This window comes from Agelaius tricolor, unplaced genomic scaffold (assembly GCF_023055355.1).
Source record: "Agelaius tricolor isolate 1412-34295 unplaced genomic scaffold, bAgeTri1.0.p SCAF_6, whole genome shotgun sequence".
Taxonomy (NCBI): domain Eukaryota; kingdom Metazoa; phylum Chordata; class Aves; order Passeriformes; family Icteridae; genus Agelaius; species Agelaius tricolor.
The window spans coordinates 29,762,774-29,785,651 of NW_027269266.1; the positions used below are offsets into that span (position 1 = coordinate 29,762,774).

General features: G+C 37.3%; 1 protein-coding gene across 1 annotated transcript in view; it reads left to right on the plus strand.

The window, feature by feature from the left end:
- Positions 1-22,878, plus strand: part of LOC139591051 (dynein axonemal heavy chain 11-like) — a 113,684-nt gene that overhangs the window by 15,060 nt on the left and 75,746 nt on the right. The window contains exons 10-17 of the mRNA XM_071429177.1: positions 400-601; positions 1,071-1,200; positions 9,507-9,668; positions 10,575-10,782; positions 11,448-11,551; positions 12,490-12,727; positions 18,483-18,594; positions 19,371-19,509. The gene's annotated coding sequence lies outside the window, so the exon portion shown is untranslated. The remainder of the gene's footprint in view (positions 1-399; positions 602-1,070; positions 1,201-9,506; positions 9,669-10,574; positions 10,783-11,447; positions 11,552-12,489; positions 12,728-18,482; positions 18,595-19,370; positions 19,510-22,878) is intronic.

A 22,878-nucleotide genomic window follows, 5' to 3' on the forward strand; every position in this document is an offset into this window, starting at 1 on the left:
GTAATACTTTGTTCTGGAAGGAGAAGCAGGATGTTTTAATTAGACTTCTAGAGAGACATCATGGGATGTCCTGCCAAAACACTAGACAAATAATTCTAATACATAATGCTTGCTTATTTATGCTACTAAATGTTGGCAGCTGCATAGATTTTCTTCTCCATTTAACACTTTCTATTAGAATTGAGTGCAGAATATGGCTATTTCAGACTGGGAGTCTCCTTTCCTATCCTTAGGCTTAATGGAAATTTGGGGCTAAACTAGCTCAGAGACAAGAATAAATTAATGTAAACTGTTGGCTGAGTACCGGGATTCAGTCCAAGATCCAGTTCAGGAAAAAGTGAAAAATTCCTATCATATGAAAATGGTGTTACTAACATTCACCCTGCTCCTTCCCTTCAGGTTCTGAAAGTTCTTCATCACATGTATGTGAATACAAATGCCCATTTGGAATTAACTTTTAATGCAGCAGTTCTGACAGCTGATGAACTGTGTGGTTTTATACACCAGGAAACCTGAGAGTGGAAAGATGGCAAGGAACAGGTGTTCTTGCTAGAATGTCATTCTCCATCCAAAATGGACAATACCAGAATTCAGAGAATATGTAAGAGATAGAATTCTTCCATTTTTCTGAGGTTTTGATGTAGCGAGACGTGGGTTCCGAGCACTGGTGATTATGGAAAGGCTGGAGGGCAGGGCAGGATGCTGGTAGACAGAAAGTATTACCCAGCACAGTTTTAGTCCAGCTGCCTTGAAGGGCCTGTTATTTTCTCTCCTGACTCACAGCACCTCCTTTATATCTCCCATATCATGAAGACTAATGACCAACTCTCCTGTAATCAAAACAGATCATTATTACATAAAATGCAGTCATTTTGCTGGATTGAGTGTTCACTGAATTTTTTGTTATTTTAAACAACTACCTAATAAAAAAGCAAAGGAAGAAAACATGGGTTTGATGTTACAAAAGCTTCTTGTTTCAGTGATGTGTTATCTTCTGAAGTTTTAATTGCAGTACAATGTTGTTGTTTAAGCACTTAAGTGATAAGATTCTATTGAAATATAATTTGCAGCTCTCCTGTCATCCTCTCTGAGAGGAAAAGCCAATATTACCCATGAGGGATAAAAAAGCTTTGTTTTACATAGATCTACATAGATCTTATGTAGACTGAGTGCCTCACCATCATTATGGATGCTAACAAGGTGAGCCATTGAGACACAATTACAGTGGCTTTCCCTTTACCAGTTTTCCCATTTTCTTCTTCCTCTATTTTTCTGGAGACAGTTTTGCAGTGTAAATTCCTTTTTCTTTTATTCTTATAATTTCTTTGGTTTTCACTATTGCTAAGTAATATTTAATACCTAATTTACACTTTGTCTTGCCTATTTGGCACAGAAAAGAGCCTTAAATTAGCCTATGAATACTGTAATGCTGATTGTGCCTCCTAGATGTGAGCTGATGTAACTCAGGATATCAATGATGGGATTATTGAAACTGGTATTTGGAAAGTCTCTCAGTAAAATAGCCTTAAGATTCCATTATTAAAGTCCTTGCATCACTGTACTATGGTGATGCCTTAAGTTTTAGCTTTTATATTTTTCAGATTCAGTGCTGCTTTAGTGTGTGGTTCTGATCTTCATATTAAGTGATGGTAAGCTTTCTTCACAGAGTAGCTAGACAAAACAATTTCTTTTCTAGCTTGGGACCAAGGACAATCAATACAAATTTCAGGACCAAGAGCATAAACAATGGTGGAATGAAGAGAGTAAAACAAGAAGGATGGGACTTCATAACCTAAAGTTATAACTGAACAATTATTTCCAATATGCTAATGGACCAAAACCTATAGAAGTGTGACAACCCGTGACCAGTTGTCCATTTTGTGACCATTTTGAGTCCATCTTGGGCGTAGCCCTGGCTGGGCTCTTGTACTGCCCAAGATGTGTCCATTGAGGCCTTTTAATAAATACCTACTTTATTCTTTAACTCTATCTGGTCTCTGTTCTAGGTCAGCCATCTCAAGGCATTGATGGAAGATTAGTGTAGGAAATCTAAATCAGTCAGTCTAAGCACAGTAAGATAAGACTTCTTTCCTTCTTATTAATTATACAGCCAAACCAATTTTGTGGGCTCTCTGAAATGCTGGAATGTAATGAAATCCAATTCTAAGATCTGAATGTAATCTTGGAAAGTGATTGGAATTTTATGCTTTCCTGTCTTAGAAACTTAAACCGTAGTAATCCTCAGGTTACTCAGCAAGGTGCCTGGTGGGGTGAGCCATATAATCTATCTTTATCTGAGAAACAGGAAGTGGCTTTTTCAAGAAATATTTTGGAGCACCTAAATTTAGACTCCTGCTCTGAATCATCTTGTGATTATTTCCATTGACCTTGAGAGAGATTTTCCCCTCCTCTGCATTTGTCTGCTTTCAGGAGAACTCACATTGGCAAAGTAGACTAATCACCTTTTAAATGAATTAAACTCTAATAAACTCATACAAAGTCAAGTTAAGCATTTTGAATTTATCACCCTCTGTGATTCTGGTAAAAAACTCTAAGGCATGTTCAATCAGAGTTTGTTTAGCTTGTTCAAGGAATAGTGTATGCATTGTGTTGCAGATAATTCTCTGTGGGACTGTAATAAACTTAATTGCCTTGATCATGTTCTTGTTAAACAACATATCTTAACTTTCTTTCCCTGAAAATTTTACTGATGATTTCTAGGTTGTGATCCTGACAGAGTCATAGGCACACATTCATTGCTTGTAAATGTGGCTGCTGTTTGAGGTACAAGTTTAAGAGCTGCTGCCCCAGCTACAATATCCAGAGCTAATACTAGCTCATCACCTGAAACCCCAGCACCTCGAGTAGAATGTCTGAGTATCTGATGGTATTAGTTGGCATTTTTAACATCCAGTTTGAAGATTAATTGGATCAAACTCCATTATTTATTTAAATCTTCCTTCTAATTTTTATTCTGTTAATTTATTATTCATTTGGTGGCCACATATATCCTCAAATAGGCATTTCAGAGAATTTTGTCATCAGTTAAATGGTGTTTTTTATCTCTCTTATGTGTACTGCTTAATCAGAGCAGTAGTGTGGAGGGCTGACCCTGGTTAAATGCCAGAAGCCCACCAAGCCACTATTACTCTCCTTCATCAGCTGGACAGCGGAGAAAAAAATCCAATTCTTGGGCCAAGATAAAGACAGGGGAATCAAATACTCAGCACACTGTCATAGGCACAACAGACTCAACTTGGGGAAATTAGTTTTATTTATTACCAATCAGATCAGAGTAGGGTAGTGTCAAAAAAACCCCCAAAATCTTAAAAATACCTTCCTTCCACTCCTCCCTTCTTCCCAGTTCAACTTCACTCCCAATTTTCTCTCCCTCTTCACCCCATTAGCACAGGGGCATAGAAAATATGGTTGCAGTCAGCTCATCATTGTCTCTGCTCCTCCTTCCCTCTCGGGGGAGGTGCTCCTCACACTCTGCCTCTGCTCCATCACAGGGTCTTTCCCATGGCAGACAGGCCTCCATGAACTTCTCCAGCTTGAGTCCTTTCCTCAGGCTGCAGTTCTTCACAAACTGCTCCAGTGTGGGTCCCCCATGGGGCTACAAGCTGTGCCAGCAAGCCTGCTCCAGCGTGGGCTCCTCTCTATGCAGGTTCACAGGTCCTCCCAGAAACCTGCCCTAGCACAGGCTTCCAGCACAGGATTCCAGCCTTTCTGGGCCATCTACCAACTTCTCTGTGGGATACCTTTTATCCCTAGTAAGAGAAATTCAGGCTCCAAGTCCATTTAAAGAATTGAAAATAATGCTTACGGCAACTGTGCACCAAATTGAAGACTTAACATTTTCTTATGGCCACACTTATGCACAGATAATTTTTTTTGCCAGCTAAATTAGCTTCACACAAACAAAGTGTATGAGATCTAGAGGAAGCAAATCACTTCATCACCTTTCCACTAGGCTTTTGAACAATTTATAAAGTCAGAATTGTATTTTTGGAAGACAACTTGTAGAAGGTGTGATAGTATGATATATACCTGTCAGTGAAGGATGGAAAGCATGAGCTGTTAGTTGTAATTGCCTCAGTTTGAAGGTAGGTTTTTTTTTCACTTTTTTCAGTGTGTTCTGCATAGGATATTCTCAAGTGATTCATGGTGTTTTGATTGCATTAACTTGTATTGTACAACTTTTTAATACTTAGATGAGTAGGAATTTTCCTGGGGAGATTAGAAGACTATGGACATAGAAACATGGATTTGATGATCAAAAGATATAATCCATTATCAACTCTGTTGTTGTCTTTGAGTGTTAATATTTGATAGGAAAATACAGAGCTTGGAAAATAAATATTTATCAGGCAATTGAAGAGCTTGGAAAAGAAAGATTTATCAGGCAAGGAAGCTTTTAGGTGCTCACAGTAAGTAAAGCTGTTTATTGCCAACTCTTTGTCCAAATGGTTTTAGGTAAGTTGAAAGCCAGGCCAAAAATTAATTGAAATAATTGATAAATTAAACCACCTTCATCTTTCACCAGTCTTTGCTTCTCTAACAGTTATAGGGAGACTTTTTCTGTAATGCCTGAGGTGGAATGAATGCACTTCAGATACAACCAGATTTCAAAGGCTTCCTATTAGAAGACTTTGAACAAAAATTTTCAAGTAGAAATACTGTGTAAAAAGTAAAACAATTTATTTTAGCAATTCTTTGAGAATAAAAGAATGGTGTATCCTGCTTCATCACTTTTTAGAATTTAGTCCTAGCCAGAGAGAAAAACAGAAATTACAGTTTACTTTTAAAAGTAGACTGTGATGTGCAAGTGTTTGATGGGGTTTTTTCTTTTCAATTTTAGTCAGTCTTTGTTCACACATTTTAGACTGTATATCTCCAGTACTACATTGATTTACTCATAATAAAAGGCAAAGTAGTCTTGCTTGTTGGACATGTTGGAGTAGGAAAAGCAGTGTTTATAGGTAATAGGCTTGGTGCTGTCTCTGAAGACAAGCTCCAGACCAACAATTCATTCAACTACCACGCAACATCAGCAGTGCTCCCGAGTAAGTTCCATACAGGTGTGAGAAACCTATCTTCCCTCAACAGCAGTGATAAAATCTATTCCACAGTTATTTCAGTGTTATCACAACCATTGGCTACAGCTTGTCTGGGCCTTGGCAAAGTTCATTTCTTTGCAAACTGGAAAACTTTAAAAGTTGTGGCAGGCAAGGGGAAAGGAGGAGGGTGAAACTGCTTGGTGCGAACTGGAACTGACACTGCGCTCCCACAAGTTGCTGTCTGATTGCAGATGATAAAATTTGGCTTTACCTCTGTTCACAAGAAGCCTTGAGCCCACTTTGTCCTAGCCTGGGTGTCTCAGCATGGTGCCTGTAGGTGTACTGAAATGGACGTCAGAAGTTGAGTTTACTTTTGCCAGGTACCACAAAACATCCAAGGAGGGTCAGTCCCTGTCTGGTGGAGTTTGGAGTCTCTGTAGGTGAGATGGATGCAGATCAAAGGAAATGTTAATATAACACTCAAATGGAGAGAGCTGTATGTTGGCCAAAACTGTTATACTGGTGTTAGATTTTGCTACAAGAGGAGTCAGACAGTCAATGCAAAATAGGCTCGTATAAACTCTGTTTTGCTCTTCGTGAAGAACAAGATCAAGGGAGAGTCTAGCTGTCAGTGGATATGCCCTCTTTGCCATCCCTTTTTTTTATCCTTCCTGTAACTTGAACAGGAAACAACTCTACAGAAAAAACTGTGCCTTCTTTTTTCATGCCATGAAAAGCACTATAAGGTAATACACTGGCTTGTCCTTTTACATGTCTGGAAGAAGATAGCAAAAAAGATTTTTCAGTTTTAAAAACTTTCTATGATTTTAGAAGTATTGAGATAAAATCTTTAGAAGCATTTAAGTGTTTGATGTGTAGTTTAACTGCTTTTGCAATCAGTTGTCTAATTTTCCAGCCAATCTACATTGCTGCTAATGGATTACATTTTCACCAGGTTTAAAAAAGTAGGCATAAATCCATGAATCTTAATTGAATAAGCTTTTACCCTGTTTTCTCTTTCATGTCTTGTGTTAATTTCTTCTATATTCACATCAGAGAAGCAAAGACCATTTTGTCTTCTTTATACCTTAGTTCATTTTTTGAAGTGTTTCCAAATTCATGTTAACATAGAATCTTGCATTAACAGAACTTAATCTCCTTTTTGCCCATCAAAATGAATGGAAAGTTTAGGAGAAAAGAAATTTGCTGTGCGTCAGAGTGAGCTCATGAGCTGTTGTAAACTGTCATAGCTCCTTTAATGGGGAATCAGCCTTAAAAGGCTTTCAGGAATTCCTCTGATCAAGGAGGGATTTTTCAGCTAATGACTGTCATTCCAATAGCAACCACAGCCGTGGTTCTAGAGTACAAAAGCATAACACTTCCCATTGCAAAGGGAAGCTGATGAAAGGAGCTCCTGGGCAGCAAAGGCTGTGTATTCTTCTCACAGGAAACTTGTTAAATAAACCAAGGATGTGAAGTCAACATCACAGGATCTTGTTCTCCAAGCATGTTACACCCCCAACAGTCTTGTGGCATAAAATTTGAGAGTTTATGAACCTTTAAGGATTTGCTGTGAAATTTTAGTAGAATTCTTCACATTTTAAGTCAGTGTTGTAACCCATTCACTCCTCCTTCTAAGAAAAAGTAAGGCATGTACAAGGCAGTGGACTCATTGTCTGTACCTCTTCTGTCTGTCCACTGCTCTTCAGCCAAGTTCCTCTTGTTAAATGCTCTTCTACCAAGTCCCTCCACTAGGTAATCCCAGCAGGTGAACTGCATGACAACCCAGAAACAAGTAAATTGTTCCCTTTCCATTGCATTTACAGCATTGTCTCAGTGAGCTGTGATGGAATGATTTTGTACTGTCATGTGTAGATCAAAATGATAGCTTCTTACATGATTTTTGTGGTTTTGTGTACCAATATTTCTTCCTGGTAAATGCATTCAAGTGCTACACTGAAGTGCCTTCATGTGTCTTAAGCCATCACTCCAAGCAATTATCTGGAACAGTCAAATTGTGGATTGTTTTCATAATGGAAAGAATCATTCACAGCAAACTGCACAAATGAGCAATTTAAATTAAATCTTAGTTCATAAAAAAGAGCTTAAGAGATGAACTTGTTAAAGTGCAGTGATTCACTACAGTTCATTGCTAAGTTCTTTCCATAGTTCAGAGGTTAAGATATTTTTCTTACAGATCATATTGCTTTTAATCTGCAGTATTTTCTGTCAGTTCTCATCTTATCTGTAGCCACATAACAGTTTTTGAGGTATCTGCTAGAGTGGGTGAGATTAGCATGTAGTGTAGGGTTTTATTTAGCATTCCCCAAGGCATATGACTCACCCGCTCTGCCTCTAGAACAGCAGAAAATTTGAAAATGTTGCTTGATGGAGGCACGTTCTGATGCAAACTAATATTGGTACCATAATTTTGGGGTCCTCAATAGTATTTAGGTCTGGAACATTGCCACAAAGAACAAAAATGTGCAAGTGTTTATACTTGTGGGCATTATTTAAAATTTAGATCAAGAAAACCTGGATTTAAAATTAGGGGTACACATTGAGCTAAAAGAACAAAATGCCTTGGAAGCATTTGTTACCTTCGTTGAGCTCACCAGTCAAAATCACCGCTGAGGTTTGCAGATGATTCATTTCACTGAAAAATCTATGACAATACTTCCACAGTCCTACTGGAAACTGCTTGCCATTTCGTATTCGCTTATTCTGCTTTGCCCAAGGCACTCATAAGTCTGCTGTGAGTCAGGACTGTGGCAGTGCTGTGATGTCCCACCTCCAGCTGTCCCTGTGCAAGTGCACTTTCCATTTCCTACAGGCTCTCATGAACATGTTGCTCAGTTTTTAAATAAGCAAGACAAGTTCAAAACCATATACTTACGTTTCATTCTTCTATTTTGCCCAACCCAAAGTATTTTAATACACTGTGCAATTGGAAAAAAAATTAAATCTGCAGTCTGCACTTTTTCCTCTTCTACTTATTATACATGGAACTCATAATTATTTTTTCTTTTTTTTTAAATACATATAGGCATTTCTTATTGACAAATATTCAAGTCTTATTAAATTCTGGCTTTCATCATCTCAAAATCAATAGCAGGTGTATCCCAAATGCATTACATTATTGACTGGACAAAAAAAATCTGGGTTAGATGAACAAAACTTTTGAGAAATCTTTTTCCTCTTGCTGAACAGTATTGAGTTTGCAGCAAATTCTCTGCTGTGCTGTAAGGATTTTCACCACTGTATTCCCTAAATGTTTCAAATGTTTTTGAACCCTTTGGTTCAAATTCCAGCTCTGAGACAGAGAATTTAGGCTGCTTGTTGAAGATGAGAGCCTCAGTCACTGTGACAATAATGAAGTTTTCCTTGAAATCCACCTGTTACTGTGGTTCATTTTGTGCAGAATACTTTCTGTGAGAATTTGAAAAACAAAAATATATGACCTAGGATGGAAGATTATTTGTTTTCCAGTCCTGGTTTAATAAATTCCTAGTGATTTCTGCAGGTTTTTATTTCCATGCACAAAATTGAAAGAGTGCAATTAGAAATCAAACTTCTGTGGATGATGAATCCTGTCATATGTATCTGTGAAATACTTCACTAAGTGGCAAAATTGAGGATCACATCGTACCAGAGTTCAGCATTATAATAATGCTCAATAAAAGTTGTTTTATTCTGTGTTTTCAACATGACTTAGCAGTTTTCTGTAGCTATTTTTTCCCTTACACATCTAAGGAAAGCAGTGCAGTTGGATAAAAATGATATAAACACAAAGTTTATGTCTCAATATTTTGCAGTTCTGATGAATACGTAAGGGTCTTTGAGTTAATTTGTTCACTGCTGCAGTAAATTTGTAACCCGATGGTCTCCACTGAGGTGTAAGCACCTCATTTTGGGGAATAGGCTGAAATTTAGCACAATCACTTTAATATTCCTTTGTCTGGAAGATGATAATGCATTAGATTTGTGATTAAATGTCCTGATTAAATGAGATCTATCCTTCATATTTTTGCACTTTACATATTTGCGTAGAGATCTTATTTAATCCTTCCCAAGAGAAGGAGAAAATAATCTACTCACTGATTAATTTTCTGAGTGTCAGATACCTGGGGATTTCACATTCAAAGCATTTCAGTTTCAAAGGATGCAGATGGATGTGCTGTGAAATTTTCAGAAGCTGTGAAGTAGTCAATCAAGTAAATCAGCAAGACTTTTCTGGAATTCAGAATCCCAAGATGATATATTCTCAAAGACTATCTGTGAGTTTCACTCAATGCTACAGACTTCAATAGTTAAAAAAACCCCAACCTTGTACATGGTGAAATGTTTCAGAAATTTTAGCCAGCGTGATTTTGAATTCTTGATTTTGTTAAATTTCAGTGTTGCTTCATTTGGTAATAATTTTTATGCCTTTGTGTTACATTTCAGGGATATTTGGAAAAAACAGAAGAACATGGTCATACCTATGTTCCAGTAAAAGAATAACAAACTCTTCTATTTTATTAATGATTTGAATATGCCTGAAGTGGATAGATATGGAATTGTTCAGCCTCATGCATTGATTCAGCAGCATATTGATTATGGACACTGGTGAGCATTTGCTTCTTACCTAATGTTATAATTGTTGTGCTGTAGTCCATGATGGCAACTATAAACCACAGAAAAAAACAGAAAGCTTAAAAATTGATTAAAGAGGAAAGCATATGTTCCTGGGAAGTTATAAACTGTTTTAGAAAAGAGAAGCAGAAAGTGAAGGGGCTATGGAGTTTTGGAAGGAAAATCCTTCAGCTGCTTTTGATGGAGATGCTGGATGTTGGCCCCACTGATTGACTTTAGAGATGGCTGAGACACAGAAACTGATTCCCTAAATTGCAGGTGCTTAGCCTCTAACCCTCTATGTTTTCTTCACCTGTAAAGACAGCAATTTCTTCGCCAGTAAAGATATCAGACAAAATCCATAGAAACTTTATGATGCTGCTTCAAATGAACAGTCTTTTTCTGCCACGAGAATAAAAGCATAGAAGATGGCCACTGAAAATAATTCAATTGATTTGGGAGATTAAGGTAATTACAGAATCTCAGAATCTCAGAACTGTTGGGATTGGAAGGGACCTCTGGAGATCATCTAGTCCAAGACATCAAGGCAGTGCCACCTAGAGTAGGTGACAACCTTCTTACTTTCCAAATGACAATTTAATTTTTTTGGCAATTAAAATATATTGTATTCCTTCACCAGAACCTGTGTAACTATAAAGTTTCCAGTCCAAAATCAACAGATAAGTGTTTTAGTGTTTTTAATTTTGTTACAGGAAGACCAATATTCTGTGTAAATACTTCACTGTTATCATAAATACATATTAGATTCTTGTTCAGATGTCATGTCTTCATGTCATCTCACATGAAGAAAATACGTGACTTACAAAGAAAACATTTTGAATTATCTGTACTGTTCTTGCATCTTTTAATGCAGATGAATTGTATAAATTTTTTCACTAGGTCATACTTCATCCGATGAAGGAATGTACCAGGCATCAACTAAATATCTTGTTAAGGAACAAGCTGTAAAGATATAAAAAAAGGAAGTGACTACTCAAATCTGAAACATCTCTGGCTTGGAAAAATCGGTCAGGTCTAACTTGGTGACATGCAAAGCTAACATCTCAATACTCTCCTGTTTACTTCCCAAAACTATATTCTTTTTGAGGTAGGAAACCTTTTATTCTTTCACAAAGATATCAGAGTTAAGATCTCAAAATCCGTAGTGCTTAAAAGGGCTGTTTCTTCTTTATTTTGAATGGTTTTGAATTCTTTTAAAACAAAATCCAGCCAAAAATTTAAAATTTCCATTTTTATAAAACAGATCAAATCAAGAAAAGTGCTGACCATGAAATTCAGGAATTTAATATAACTACTTAAGAATTCTAAAATAGAGTAAAATTCATTGCAAACACAAGGAAAGAAGGAGAATGCATTATTTTATGAAGTTCTGGGAAGGAAGGATTTGTTGATTTGAGGAGGGAATAACTGCATTATTAATGAATTTTCCTTTTACAGTATTTCTTTTAAAGACCTGCTTTTCGTAGTTGATATGTACACTAACATCTAAAGAAACAAGATTCTCTTCCTATTTGGTCAAAAAGAATGCAAATTTCTAGCAACTCAGAGCCCTTTTAAAATTTATATTTGATTTGATTTGATTTATTTTTATTTTAAATTTATTTATTTATTTATTTTATATTTTAATTTTATTTTTATTTTATTTGTATTTGTTTTTTAATTCTATTTTTAATTTTTAATTTATTTTATTTTATTTTTTATATTTTTATTTTATTTTATTTTATTTTATTTTAATCTCTATCCACTTTTTAGGTGGCCTCCTTTTAATTCACCTGGACCTGTGTCTTCTGGAGAGACAGAAAAAGTATTGGATAACACAGTAAAGAGAGGAGCATGCCCCCTCATACTCCATGATGGTATTTGCTGGTATTTTTCTTATTGAGATCAGCTAATTTTCCTCTAATCTGTGATGAGTGATGGTTTTGTGCATTCTCAAAATAATTTGTACTTATTTTGACCATGCTTTGCTCCAAGTGCGTTTGGAGCCAGGTTCATTACCAAAAACCCTTTATCATCAGAAACTTTGTAAAAATGTGGTATCTTAATTGCAACAGAAATTCTGAACAAAATATTATGTGATAGAAAATGTGTGATTATTTTTAATTTTAAAATGTCAATCCCAATTCGATACTTCCATGGATGTTTGCATTCCAGATTTCCTGTAAGACAGAACTGTTGATTATTCAACTGAGGTTAAGCCGGGAAATGCACAGTGCTTCAGTGTTTTGTCATTAATATTAATGAAGTTACATTTTCTTTCTCAGTTATGATAGGCAGAAGGTAACTATTAAAGAAATTCATAATTTTTAGTATGTTGCCTTTATGAATCCAGCTGCTGGCAGCTACATTATTAAGCCTAAGCTCCATCTAGGGTTTGAAGTGTCATATTATAGCAATCCTGTATTTAATACATTAAATAATTACTATTTAGCTTTCCACTACAATAGGTAGCAGATGAAAGGGAATAGGAGAAAATATAGTGTTTGAAATTTAGTGCAGGTTGAAAATCTTGCTGTTCTTATAGCTAAATGGAAAGAGACACACTAGATTTATTGTGACATTGAGAGTTCCCTGAATTGCAGGCTCATGTGGTCATCCACCTGTCAGATGTGCCCTTGGGGCTCATAACCAGACGTGCAACTGCTGTGGGACTGCATCAAGGATGAGGCTAGAAATGAAGTATTTTCTGTGACACACAAGTAGATGTATGCTCACCAGGCTGTCTCACCATTTAACACTTCATTGACTCTTATCTGCTGAGAGTCTTCATCTCTTTTTCCCTTTTTATTTTCAGAGATGTCGTTCAGTATTTGCCTCCAACTTCCTTTCTTCAGGTTCCCTGATTACCATCTACAGAAAGATAGCTGGCTTCCACTTCCAGCAACAAGCTTTTGTTCCACCAATAATCAAGAATATTTGAGCCACAGTACAAGCAGACACATCTTCACCTGGCAAGGATTCAAAACTTCCCAGCAACTGATATGAGGTTCCAATGCATTCTAAATACAAGAGACCTCTCCAATGGCTTTCAGGTCTATATCATGGGCTAATGTACCTGACAACACTCTATTATTGCTGATCTTTACAATCTAATGATGGACATTGGATTGTGGACTGGTGAAGAACAGATGCTTTTTGTTCAAAATAGAAGACAGTCCCTTTCCTAAAGTGACCTAAAGATCAGATGGGTAGGAAGCTGAGACAGAAAATGTATTTAGTTTAAATAGAGCAATGATCTGCAAAGTTTGCTGTGCTTACTTTTTCAGTTGGTTGTTTTTTGACAAGAAAAGGTCAACATTTCAAGGGTCAAGCAACTTTTGGAAGACTAGGTAGAACAAAACAGAGATTGAAGAAGCTCTGAAACAATAATCATAAAATCACAAATCATTTAAGTAGCAAAAAACTTCTAAGATTAACAAGACCAGCCATTAGTCTAGCACTGCCATGTCCACCCTTAAACCACGTACCTAAGTGCCACATCTACACATCTTTTAAATACCTCCAGGGATGGTGAGTCAACCACATCCTTGGTTATTTTGTTCTGGTGCTTGACAGCCCTTTCCATGAATTAGGGTTTTCAAAGGGTAGCTGAACACCAGAGCAGAGATTCAAGACAGAGGGAAGGACATAATAGGGTCAGCAAATCCTGCCCTTGCTTGTAAAAACAGGTGAGTCTGATCCTGGTTTGTTTTTATCTGCTTTCCTGTTCCTTGGAGTGCAGCTCTGTTCTTTTACAGAATATCTTTTTTGTCTGCTCACCCCATGGATCACTGTGAAGGCAAGGAGGCAAGGGCTTGTCAGGTCCTCTTGTACACCACATACCTTGTTTTGGTGGGGTTGCACTGGCTCATCACCTATGTTTGCATCCCTACTGGCATGGAAGTTGGGAAAGAAGGAAGTTTGAGGTGACAACTGAGAAAGTGCTAATTTTCATGATGATCTCTGTCCTGTTTTCTAGAGCAGTATTGAAAAACAGGACTAGTGACCATGGAAGGTCCTGGCAGTGCTGATGTTTCCATGTGTCCTGTACTGCCCTGGAGCCTCAAGCCATAATGGCCCACTTAAGTGTGCCAGTCAGTGGAGAGCAGACATTTGTTTTAACTATATTTTCATGTTCAACTGGCTGGAGAACTTGCTAATTTTAGAGACATCCTGGTTCATGTTCAAGAATATATAGATTCAAGCACAATGTCTACTGGATATTTACTAAGGATAACTAATGTCTTTGCAGAATATATCAGTTAGTCTTCCTTAAGACATCCTATTTTGATGCCAGATGACAACATTACAAAAGAAAATATTTTTTTATCTTTAGGGTATTTTGTTTGCTTCACCCAAGTGCTTACAGCAACGAAATGATATTCATTATCTCTGGATATGAGTCAGCACATGTCTATGGGGATAAACTAGTGGAAAGCAAAGACTGTCATTTCTGTTATAAAATGGTGATGGACACTATAGACAAGTATTTTGAAGTATGTTGGTAGCTGGAAAGTATTTTGCCTTGTGCCAGCAAGTTAAAAACTGAGTGGTGACAGGTCTTGTTTATTGGAGCTCTACATAGCTGTGGGGAGCTTCTTGAGGAGTTCCTAGGGAGCTACATTGACATGCCTGCTTCTGTGAGCCCAGCCTTGTCTGAGGCTGCCATGCAGTGGGTGTAACTGGAATATCTACAAAGGGAACACATAACCCATCATGATGCTGTGCTTGCATGAAGTCATTGCTTTCTGCTGTTCAGGGCTTGTTGCAGTGCAAACTCGTAACACTCTTGATGGAAGGTTTATGCGGGCACCATGTAGCAACAGAGCTGATAAATGGACTTTGTTGGTGCCCTTATGGAAGAGCAGACTGTGGCTCAGTGTTAAAAACAACCTCAATTTTTTTTGTTTGAACAGCGATTCACTGGGTTTTTTTGCACTCCACAGAAATTAACACCACTTATTTTCTGAGGCTGGAAAGATAATCTATAATGCTGTAGATAGTTTGCCTTATCTTTTAATGAGTTAATGATGTAGCAGGCCTTTATAAGAAAAGCAATATTGGTCTTTTGTTTCCAAGAAAGGGAAAATGTTTTTAAAATTAGATTAGTTCAAAGCAAGGACAGTACCTTAAGCATACAGTAAATAACGCCACTACATAGCAGACCTGGAGTTGCTTTGCTGCCCAGCTGCTGTACCTTTTAAATCTAAACAAGCCAGAATTTCTAAGTGTCATCATGGATTTATTTTATTTACCCATAACTATTTTTCATACATATGCTTACCTTACCTCAGTTCAATTTAATTTGTGTTTTTCGTGTCAAGCAATATCTTAGTACCCATCATGGCTCCAAATCTCAGCTTCTGTTTCTAAAATCTGATTTACTACATTTGCTTTGTTTTCCTGCCCAGAAGAAAACCAGCCAGTTTTCAGAAGATAAGGATTTTGCTGAGTAAGTGAGGGACAGACTTCATTGCTGTTCCTTGTCATTATTTGTAATCTTTCTTCAACAGATACCATCACTGTGGTCATGTGTAATATCAGTGATTTCCAGAAAGAGACAGAGGCCCCTGCTGGCAGAGATTAGCGTTGTTGAAGCAGTTTGTACTATTTGCAGTGTCAAATGGTTTAACACAAAACTTTTCTCCTCAGTGAGCTGTACTAGGATTTCAGTGTCATTGGCTTTCATTTTGCACATTATCAGACAGGAGCTATATAAGAGAAGGCACTCTTGACAAAGCAATCTATTGTAGGAGCTTCGCTCCAAGAGGATTAAAGAAATGCTTGAATTTCAAAGATAATCATGGGGACCTTTTATAGGGATTGTAGATTTTTTTTTTAGCCTGATTTGGAGGTTGATGTGATAATCATCAGACCTGCAGAAAGAAGCCTTCTCAGGTATCACTAGTTTTGTTTGAAAATGTTGGTAAGCTATTATCTTCTCTCTAAAGTCTGGTGACTGAGAGTGGTATCTCAGTTTGGCAAACAAAGTGGCAGGGCGTCTTAGGCTTACAGTTTGGCAGTCCTGGAAAAGTGATTGTGAAATTAAATCCTGTAAGTTTTTATGGGGTCTTTTGATGGATCCATTGTGAAATGATGGATAAGGCTGACAAAGTTCTACAGTGAAGTCAAAGAGAATTTGCTTCCAGTAATGATTTGGTTGGACAGGTTTTTAGCTCTTTATTAGATGCAACCAGATTAGACACATTATCTCTTTATTTGAGAAGGTTCTCATCAATGTTTTTTTCAAGGCTTTTTTCAATAATTTTTTTCAGTGACGTGAGACATAAAGACAATGAAGGGGATATCTCAATGACGCATGTAGCAAAAATTAAGCAAAATAGTCCAACCTGCTGTCTTCAATCTCTGGTCTTTCTTCCCTTAGAATCTGTATCTGATGTGAAAAAAAAAATAAATTGTGGAAATAATTTTAGATGGTTATATAAATTATTAGAATATAAAGTACAAGAGATTTCTTTCAATGTCTCAAACATAGTTTTCTGTGGAAGGAATAACCTCAACAGACACATTTCAAAATTTTAGCGATTAGATCTCATCTAATTTTGGGCCAAGTCTTCATCTGGCCTCATTCCTCCTATGGTGTTCTATGATCAGCAAATAACAGCATGCTTTAATTAGTCTGGGAGAGATATTCCAAGAATTAATAAAGTTTGATGCAAATTTGTCATTAAGTGGTTTATTGTCCTTTGGCCTTTGTGGTGCAAACTGCCAGATGTGAAATGTGCTCCTACAGCCCAGTCAACCTCCCTTCAAGTTCACTGGGTCTCTCTTCTGCGTTCAGTCAGGGCCCATCAGATTCCTGGTGGGATGCTTTGGAGCAACTCAATGTAAAGAATGTGTAACCAGACAGCTCTGCTCCTTGGCAGACTTTCAATATTTGATAAAGGAAAAGAATGTTTCTTTCCACTTCCTCAAATATTGCAAGCAATAGAGAATACTGAGGTGAAGATAAATGTACCTTTAGGTGTCAGGAGATTATCTCAAAAACAGACAAAAAAAAAGGAAAGAGGGGAGGGGTAGAAGGCTTGGTACAATTAAAAGGAATTTAGGAACTTCGCTGAGAAAGTTATTGAAGTTACTTTATGTTACTTTTACTTTATTGATGTTTTGTCATCAGGCACTGAATCAATCCTATCCTATAAGCTTCTAGGGGTTATGAACTTCTGATTGGAGTAGGTGGTAAACAGAGCTTGTCTGGACTGGCAGGATACATCTGTTCCCTGGAGGTTTTCCAAATTACGCAGAAGAAAGCAGGGCCTCAGGGTAAACTAATAGATATTATTTTAGTCTGTTGAGTTCACCACTTCAAGAATGTGTTTTGTTGTTGCACAAGCTTGATAAAATCACAGGCAAAACAGTGGAATTTACACTAACAACTCCTATGGTTCCTGTGGTTTCCAGCTGTACCTCTTTTCTTTATTTTTGAAAACTGGGTGGTCAAAATATGTTTTAGTGAGTTTAGTTCTCTCCCCTTATATGCTTCACAGAATTTTAGTAGTTTCTCCACTTTTTCCAAGGCAGCTGCTTCACATTTTACAAAGATGTGGTTGAGGTTCTGGTGTTTATAGTTAGTGATTTAGTATAAATTTTTGTGTGTCGTTGAACATGTATTGGTTTAGGGGTGTAGAGTTAAAGTGGGTGAACATAGGAAAAAATGTTGTCCTTGTTGCATGTGATTCCCTTAGTCACATAAACTGTCCATATGCAATGATTAGGAATGTAATTGATTGAGATGCTCTTATTAGGTTTACAGACCTTGCAAGGCTGAGCCCTGTGTGAGCAAACAGAAAAGGAGGGAACATTTTTGGTTTTGCTCTGTGTGGACAAGCAACATTTCTGAATCTCAGATGTGGCTGAAGGAGGATCTGATTGTGGCCAAATTTTGTGGATGCCAGTCCCCAAAAAGCCCTTCTGTTTCCTTGGTCCAGGGCCAAACTACCACTGTGTGTGTAGCTCAAGGCTTTCTCAGTCTCTGGTTTTCAGGGGAAAGTAGATGCTGTTCTGCTTTGAAAAAGGCAGAGTGCTCTTCAGTGTGTTCATGGTGTCCAACTTCTTGTGCCCTCCTTCCCTGGTCAAATGAGGTGCAGTGTAAGATGTGGACTTAAGTGGTCATTTCCTCCCTGCTGTTTCCAAGCAGGAAAATTTCTAAGCCTCTGTTAACGAGCCTGAAGATTTGCTTTGCTAGGTTTTGTGACAGCTTGGTCATAACAGCCAGCATTGACGTTATTCTGTATTTCAAATGTGGTCACTCTTGAATGCAACTGATGTGAGTTGGTTTCTTTCTGGAAACCCAAACCAAAAAAGCATTCCATGTTTATACCACATGGTCCCACACCATGTTTCCCTCAGGACAGCAGTGGGTTTTGTTGGGGTTTTTTGCAGATAAAAAAGCTTTCCTAAATAAATTCACTAAAAAAAAGGTCTTTCAGAAAAAAATAGAATTTAAAATGGATCTGATTCTTCAATGCCATTCCCACACATTTTTTGGTATGGTAATGGCTATTCTTGATGGGAGATCTCATGGCTGCAATATCCCTTTTTAGTGCATTCATGGGGAGAGTTCTTCAGTCTTTACCACTAGATAATGTCAAAACTTCAGTGTCTGATACAGGGCAAAAAATGGCAAACTGCATTTGGAGGTTATACAGCAAATTAGTGACATGTAAATAAACAAAAAAAAAAAGTAAAGAGAAGTCAGCAATGTGTTGCCCCCACAAACATGTATTTCACACTTTTTCTGTATCAACATTTTAACAGAATATGAGTGATTGCCTCCTTTCCTTACAGGTAGATCTTGCCAAGACAGGTGCCAAGAACATGCCCACAGTGTTTTTGCTGACAGATGCCCAAGTTCCAGATGAATGCTTTCTTGTGCTGATTAATGACTTGTTGGCATCAGGTGATTAAACCAACAAATTTCTTGAAAGATCTTTTCCAATGACAAATGATCTGTGTTTTCATTGAACTTTAAAGAGATTATTTCTCTTTCAGGTATTTGTAGGGGGAGATTTTAGGGAGGCCATGTCAAGCCATCCAACCTGAGCATTGAGTCAAACTTGGTTAAGAAAGCATGACCTGTTGAGGAGACAAATTGCTTAGGCTTACCATGCAAAAGTGTATTGATCTGGGGGGAAATGAGAATGTTCCTTTGACTTAACGTCATTTTTGCTTTGGTGTGATTTCACTAACTTCAAGCAATGCTGCCATGACTGTACAAGTGTAGCATGTAGTAATGAAGCTTCACCCATGTTTGGAAAATTAGAGAATCTGGACTCTGAGTGTGGGGATAAAATGGAAGAAAAACCACACCTCTGGACAGCTGGAGTGCATCTTGAAAGATTTTTTGTAAAGTTATATTTACTTTTGCAACCAGACTAGTAAACAATTTAAACAGCCTGTGACAAAAAGAACAACCATTCCGAGGGGAACATAATTTAGACGTGAACTCCCTATAAGGGAAAATTCAAAACAAAGTTGTTTTCTACTCCTTAAAAAAAAAATTTAAAAAAATCCTTTTAGCAAAAAGACATAAGGAGAAGGAGAAGACTGGTTTTTTACTAGATATATGTAGCATCATACTGTTATGTGCTTAAACCACATTGGGCTAAATATTGGGCTAAATACCATGTAGAAAATTATTTGTCACATGTTACCTACCCCTTTGTCTTTTCACAGGAGAGGCTCCAGATCTGTTCTGTGATGAAGACATGAAGGTCACAACTGCAGCAGTTAGAAAAGAAGTCTGAGCCTTGGGCCTGATGGACATCAGCAAACACTCGTGGAGGTGATTTTGAGGCTGTGGCTGCAGCAAAAAGTAAGGCATATTTCAGGGGCAAGAAACAGTGATGAGCTGATCAAAATAGCAACATATTTCAGTTATCTCATAACCCAGCATATGTTGGCATACTTCTCTTGAAAGCTTACTTACTGACGTGTGGCAGCAAATTTGCGTCTCCTCTGTCACCCCTGTAATAACCTGCCTGTGTGGAGGTTGGTGTACACCAATCTTGCTCCTAGATCTGCTGTTGACTTCCTTCCTGTTCATAGGAAAGTCACACAGCTGCTCTGTGTCTCAGTTTCATGTCTTGGACATAATGAGGCACTTCAGAGAGAAGGTGCTCAGGAGGAGTCTGTGGTGCTGTAATGCAATTGTAAATACTCTTCCTACTTTTACACATAGTAATTCTGTACATGTACTCAACTCTCAAACTTTTTGCACAAATGATTGGAATTTCATGGAAAATGTTAATTCTTTCTACTTTTCCTATGTCGTATAAAGCTGGAAAAATTAAAGTACATCTGTAAAACTTTTTAGCAATACACGATATGATATCATAATTGCAACAAGTGTCTCACCTAAACTCTCTTTTAGAGATATTGTTTTGGAGGGAAACTGTAGCTCTCTCCTGAGAGCTGGAGAGCAGTAGCTGGGAAAACTGGTTTTGCAGTGGCATCTTTAGGAACTTTCAGGTTGTGTAGGATTCAATTCCCTCATCATCTGAAATATCTGTGTAGCTGATAAGAAAGTGAGAAGTCTGAAAACCATTAACCCTTAAGAATGAGAATGTTTTGGAAGGGATATCTGCCTCATACCTTTTGTATTTAAATGATCTCCTTGACTGGGGATTAGAAGAGCCTTCCCCTAGCAGATTATTCCACAATGAACTTCTATGCAGGATCTGTTTCTCAATTTTCTGAGGTGTTTAACCACCACTGTTCTAAAGAGCATTCTGATTTGACTATGAGTTTTTACCAAGTTCTTATACTTTATAACATACCACTTTCTCTTTTTTTCCCCCTTCCTCTTCTCCTTTTCCAATCCTGTTCAAGGTTCCCTCCTAACTCTAATTTTGTTACCATTACTTCTTCATTACACAAATTTATTTTGCAACTTAAAGGCCAATGGAGACTTCCATACAATCTAGTGTGACATATTCTGTATCATTTTCTATTTTACAGACTTCAGTGACATGTTCAGTAGTGGTGCTTACCTTCTGCATTTTTCTTTCTGACAGTGCTATTTGTCTCTGTTTCATTTACTCTTGAGTTTGTATATTTTTTTAAGAAAGGACGGGGAAAAATTATTCCTAATATCTCTCTTCATTTTCTTTCACAATTTTACCCTTTATGTTTTCCTTATTCCCACAGTAATTTCTTATTTTATTTTCTTTTCTGTCCTTTTGTTTCCTTTTCTTTTTAAGGGCTTTTTGAAAGCCAGCTTTCAAACTCCTTTTACCTTGCAACAATTTCATCAGTACCCTACTGTGCAAATTAGCACTTCTGGAGGCAAGAACAAGAGATACCTATTCATGTTGCAGGGGAGCAAAGTAGTGACATTATAGTAGTGAAGGAGACATAAATTTCATGAGTTAACACACTGCTAGATATCCATATGAAATTTTAGTTAGTGCAGGGTGACCTATCACCTCCTTATTTCCCTAGATTTGAAGAATAAAAGACTAATATAATGAGAAAGAGAACAAAAGGGTGAATTCAGACAGTTTCCTAATGTTAGAGCTCAGTGAAGTGATATAGTCTGATTTTTCCATTTCATTTTAGAAAAATCAACATCCTACATTGAGCCACATTTTCCCTTGATCTCACTTATAATCTTACATCCTGAAGAATCTGTAGCTCAAGAATCAAAACTACACAGTGCTGTTGTTTGAATCTCCTTGGTTTTGTGTTGGTTTTGTTTTGCTTGTATTCAAACTGGACATTGCAATCAGTTCTGCTGTCCATGTACTGAGAACACATCTTGTAGGTGCAAATTTGAGTTGAAAGTATGGCAGGTGAAGACAATGGGTTGCACCATTATAAAATATGGGTCCACAACTGAAGTGTATCTGAGGACTGATAAGCACCTAAGAATTTCAAAAACTTTCATAGCAATTGATGAAATAAATTATAAAGGAAGAATGATGCTCAAGCAAAAAAAGTAAAGATAATGTGCTGATGAGTCTAAGGCACACACAAGATGAGGCATTTCTGAAGCTCAGTGATTTACTTGAGTTATAGATTTTTTTAATATCCCAAATCTCTGTGCAGTAATCAGCCTTAAATACTCTGCACATCGCCAAAATTTGTTGGAAAAGTAAAGGCCAGAAGAAGCAATTATTTTTAAAAGCATGAATATGATGAGATCAGTCAGTCTTGCTGTCTCTGGAGCTGCATCTGATTGTACTTTTCTTTACATTACTTTATTGGTGATGGTAACCCTACAGCTTTTCCCCAAAGATGTGAACACCATGCCTGAATGCCTCGCAGCTGTCATGCCCTACACAAGCATACTTTAATGAACTCTTTCCAGTAAGTACACTCTTTGCAGCATTTCATCTTTGCATGTTTTCCAGGTTCTCACTTCAGTCTCCTCAGTGCTCTTAAACATTACTATGGATTCCAAAATCAGACATGTTAAATGATTTTTCTTTTGAATTGAATCTCTGTTATTCAGTCAATGTGCAGCCAGTTTTCTTCATGAGCTGCTGATGGGTACTTCCAATCCTTGCTCCTCCATCCTTGAGCAAGTTTCTTCATAGTGTATTTTCCTCATGTAATGTTTACAGTCCCTCAGTGGTTGTTGTGAAGTCCCAGCATTAAGAACTAAATTTTCTAGTTTTAGAGAAATGTCATTTCTCCAATTTCCTTCCAGTTTGGCATGACTACTTTAGTCATCACATCCTTATTATGTCTCCTCCTTCTATAGTCCTGTCAGGATTTAGCTGGCTCCCCATTTTCTACGGCATTTAGTAGTACAGTAATTTCATGCTTCAACCAGAATTAAAGTCAAACATAGGCAGAGTGGGCGTTGCCACAGGCAATCTTGTCCATATTTTTATGATTACTTTTCTTTTAAATTATTGTCTTTCATTTCCAAATCCTCTTTCATTAGGACGCATTAGCCTTTTCCTTGTGGCTTGTCTTGCTACTGACAGAACATCTATTTTTATCTGTGAATCTGAGAGGAACTTGTGAAGCCCCATCAGAGCTCAGTTTTGGCCAGCTGTCATGGTTTTTCCTTCAAGGGCATAAATACACATCTCTCTGCTCAAGTGCTTAAATCTCAGCCAAGGAGAACTATGTCTTTAGGGTTTATGGTTCTATGTTAAACTAATACTGACCCCAGATTTGTTTTGGATTTTGGTTTGGGTTTATTTTTTGTTGTTTGTTTTGTTTGATTTAG